Source organism: Myotis brandtii, unplaced genomic scaffold (assembly GCF_000412655.1).
Source record: "Myotis brandtii unplaced genomic scaffold, ASM41265v1 scaffold195, whole genome shotgun sequence".
Classification (NCBI taxonomy): domain Eukaryota; kingdom Metazoa; phylum Chordata; class Mammalia; order Chiroptera; family Vespertilionidae; genus Myotis; species Myotis brandtii.
Window position 1 is genome coordinate 294,505 of NW_005357271.1, and position 4,588 is coordinate 299,092.

The 4,588-nt window shown below is 45.6% G+C and overlaps 1 protein-coding gene across 2 annotated transcripts in view; it reads right to left on the reverse strand.

The window, feature by feature from the left end:
• The window catches only part of CCDC115 (coiled-coil domain containing 115), a 22,596-nt gene that overhangs the window by 4,118 nt on the left and 13,890 nt on the right, over nt 1-4,588 (reverse strand). The gene's annotated exons all lie outside the window — the stretch shown is intronic.

The following is a 4,588-nucleotide window of genomic DNA, read 5'->3' on the forward strand; positions in this document are numbered from 1 at the left end:
GGGATAGAGAGTTAGAAACATCGATGAGAGAGAAACATTGACCAGCTGCCTCCTGCACACCCCCTACTGGGGATGTGCCCGCAACCAAGGTACATGCCCTTGACCGGAATCGAACCTGGGACCTTTCAGTCCACAGGCTGACGCTCTATCCACTGAGCCAAACCGGTTAGGGCGATAAATATTTCTTTATTGGCCTTTAAGATACATCTATAATGGTTATTGCCTCTGAAGATAATTGACTAGGGTTAGAGAGTATGGAGAAAGTGGTTCCTATGTCGAGGAGGAAATTAATTTTCTTTCCCTCAACTGTCAGGCTTACCGGGGCTCCTGGGTGAAAATGACAGTCCTATGAAGAGCCAGGTGGGGAGACCCCAGGCCCCATTAGTCCTGTTGGGCCAGCTAGGTTGCTGCCCTGCCCCAAGGGACCTTCATCTCCAAGGGCAGTCCAACTTCCAGTGGTTTCCTTGACAGACAGAACATAAATTAGGGGGTTCACCATGCCCCTTGGGGCAACCCAGCCCTATGTCCAACCTGGCCATAGTTGTAAGAGGTGCCTGGGACTGACCACCTGCCTCTTGGCTCTGACTGGGGGCCCTTGTTCTCCCAAAGCATGGCACAAAGGACTTTAGTTCTGGTCTGGTTTCTCCTGTCCTTTTTGTCCTCTTCCTCCTGGTCTCTATTATAGAACACAGAGGTGGCGACTTTCAGGAGATTGTCTAAGGTGCTCTTGGACCAATAACCAATTTTTGTAGTTTTCTCCTGATGTCTGGATCTGATTGAATGATAAATTTATCTTTTTTTTAAAACATTTTTAAAAATATATTTTATTGATTTTTTACAGAGAGGAATGGAGTGGGATAGAGAGTTAGAAACATCGATTAGAGAGAACATCTATCAGCTGCCTCCTGCACACCTCCTACTGGGGATGTGCCTGCAACCAAGGTACATGCCCTTGACCGGGATCGAACCTGGGACCTTTCAGCAGGCCAACGCTCTATCCACTGAGCCAAACCGGCGAGGGCTAAATTTATCTTTTAAAATTAACTGCCTCTCTAATGAATCTGGGGTTATATTGGTATGCTTAATCAATGCCTCCCTGAGTTTTTCTAAAAATGTGCTGGGGTTTTCATTAATCTCCTGGATGATGGTTGTTTGTCTGGAGTAATTAATAGGCTTAGACTTGCTTCTCCTGATGCCTTTTATTATGTACTAGAGGCCCGATGCATGAAATTCGTGCAAGGGGCTCGGCCCTCGCAGCCATGGCTTTGTCTGGAAGGTCGTTTGGCTGTCTGGTCTAATTAGCATATTACCTTTTATTATTATAGAAGCCTGACAGTGTCTTATTTTCCACATGTTAACATCAGGATCCCACTCTGGGTCTGCAAGGGAAACTGCCTGAGACCCTGTCAAGTATTTCTCTTTCTCTTCAGGATTTGTGATGTCTTGTACACAAGAAACATAATAATTATTGCCAAAGTTTGGAGCCTCTGCCAAAATCTCCTTCTCTTCGTGGGACAAGCTTTGCTCTAGAAGGAATATTAAGTCCTGGTAATATAGGTCAAATATTTGATTTAGGCTCTGAAAGACCTCAATTTAACTATCAGGATTATGTGAGAATTTACCCAGGTTTTTCTTTATTTAGCTCAGGTCCTTAAGGCTGAAAGGGGCCTGTACTCTGATACACCCAAATTCACCCACTTGTTCTATAAGGGTGTAGAGGCCTCCTGGGTGATTCTGTGTAGGGACAGTCTTGGGTGTTAGCTTTTATGCCGGTGGAGGCACTTTTTCTGGAAGTCCAAGATAAGGGAGACAAAATAATTCACATGGGGATTCAGATGGAGGGCAAAAGGGCTCTGGTGGTACTGGAGCCTTTTCATTCTTCTTTTTTACCTCTGGTGGGTTTTGGGTTACTATTGCCAGGAGGGAGTGATCAAGTTTATAGTTCTTGTATAGATTTGGCTTGTCCCTTAGAGCAAAGAAAGCCTGGACATATGGGACTTCTGACCATTTCCCTCCCCTCCTACAGAAAAGATCTAACTACAGGATGGTGTTATACTTAAGGCTTCCCTCTGGGGGCCAACACTCCCCATCTGAAAGATGATACTGGGGCCAGGCCTGAGTGCAGAACATCTCTTCTTTAACGTTTGTGAGTAGAAATCATCCCAATTCTTAAGAATACACCCTAAGGGTCTGTCTTTATGCAGTGTGGACAACACACTTCCCATCTATAAGGGAACACACAAAAGGACATTCAGCATCCTTTGTGACTCTCCCTTTGCCCTGAGGGGGATGCCCCCTTCCTGGCTAAGGGTACTGGGAGTTCTCACTGGCAAGGAGTAAAAGATTGCCTCACCATGTAGGGTCGCAGATGAGGGTCTGGCAGACTTATCCATACTTACTCTCTGAACTCGGGGACCCGCGCCCATGCCGAGCCATCCTTTCTACTCTCCCTGTCCTGAGGGAAGTGGTGCATATCCAAGTTTGCTTTCTGCTGTGTGCCCAATGATAGGAATATTTCTCTAACACCCTCAGGCCCTCTTGTAAGGCTGATATTAATATCTGCTGCATGCAGATTACTTTGAGTTCCAACCTAGAATTCCAAGGGCTCTGGAGAGCCCTTCTGAACTTAAACTAACCCCCACCGGGATGCTCCCATCAGGAGGCATTGATCATTAACCTCCTGCAGGATTGTGCCTTTATCATGCCTAATGAATCAAGTATCCTCTTCCACCTGAGGAATTGGCCCCTCAGGTGCAATAAAACCTCTAATTCTGTACACAGTAAAACTGCCTGGGAAAAACCCGCTTGGACTGAGAGTAAATACTTAAAAGACTAAAACCTTCACAGGGGTAGTGGCAGAAATGACAGAGACCTGTAATTAATTCCTGGTATGTCTGCCGAGAAGATTCAGGGCCAGGATCACATGCTAGGAGTGGGAAGAAGATGGCTGCCCCCCAACTGATGTCTTGGGGAATATTTACCTCGCCTAGGAGGTTTCGTAGGACTCTGACTCCCTCTATATCAAAGAGGCTTGTACAAATGGAGACTGAGAATTTAGGCTTAGTTGGGTCTGGACCGAGGAGACAGTGGTCATACTGGGGGCCGAACTGGTTATGAACAAAGGGATCCTGGCTGGATGCCATCTGACCTAATACCACTGAGATAGAAAGCAGAAGAAAAGGCTGAGTGGGATCTGGGTCGGAGAGTGGACTTGTGTTGTGGGTCCAACTGTGCTGATTTCACATATGTGTCTTGGTTTCTCTCCCCAGCTGTCTAGGACAACTGTGAGGGCCCAGAGTGCTGAGTGACAAAATCTTTTTTTTTTTTTAATACTTTTATTGATTTCAGAGAGGAAGGGAGAGGGTTAGAGAGATAGAAACATTAATGATGAGAGAGAATCATTGATTGGCTACCTCCTGCACATACCCTACTGGGGGGATCAAGCCCACAACCCGGGCATGTGCCCTTGGCCAGAATTGAACCTGGGACCCTTTAGTCCGCAGGCCGACACTCTATCCACTGAGCAAAATCAGCTAGGGCAAGTGAGTGACCAACTCTTATGTGCACTCCCCGGTGGGGCAAAGTTTAATTACAGTTGTATTCCTATGAGGCCTCTGCTGGTCTTAGGGATTGACCAGGCACCCCCACTTTGCCCTTACATAAGGACATTCAAGAGGGAGGACTTGCTGCATTTGTTTTTCAGTGCTGGATCCAAGCACTCATTTAATCAATGGCCAGGCTTTGTCTTGCAACTGGTGGGAAGCCAAATACTCTAACCTGACCTATCACCAGTTTAACCTCCCATGGGAGACTTTTTATGTGGTAGTCACCCTTGTGGCTCTTAATTTGACTGACCAATGCCCTCTTTAATTTGGCCCTAGAGGTGGAGCGTGAGTATGGGAGGGAGAATAAAGGAGAAATACCTGCATAAGATGGCAGCCAGGTTTAGGTGGCTGGCAGATGCCTAATAATGTCTGCAAAATTATAAAGGGATAGCAGAGGAAGGGATAGAATCTGTGGGTCCTTCATATGCTCACTGTTTGATGTAAAGAGGTCAGCTTCTAAGTTCCCAGCCAATGCACCAACTAATTCGGGGTTTTTATTGAGCAGGGTTACAAGGGTGATTTCTTTCCTGGGTTCTTGTCCAGATGAATTCAAAGAATGAAGCCATGGACAAAAGGTGGTAGCGAGTACAGAAATTTTATTGCAAGCAGAAGAAATTTTATTGCAAACAGATGCTATTTCTAAAACCCTAGTTCTAATTCTAAGACTGTCTCTCCTGGCATGGAGAGACAGGGTGGGGTGGGGGGGTCCCTTAAAGAGGGTGGCCACTGCTTTATTTGTCTTAAGGCATTTATAAAAGCTGTAGCTTTTTTTTTTTATGACCCTTTTCAATTGGACCCTTTCCCAACTTAGGACCTCCGTGCTTTCCCCATTGGTCACTCTGCTAAAGTCAAAGCCACATGGTTCTCCCTTCTTTCTTTTTCTTTATTTTGTAACATTCCTCTATTCTCTGTGAAAATGTTTCCTTTTCCCCAATATCCTGTGACTTTTTTTTGTCCTTCACATATCCAACTTATTTGTTTAA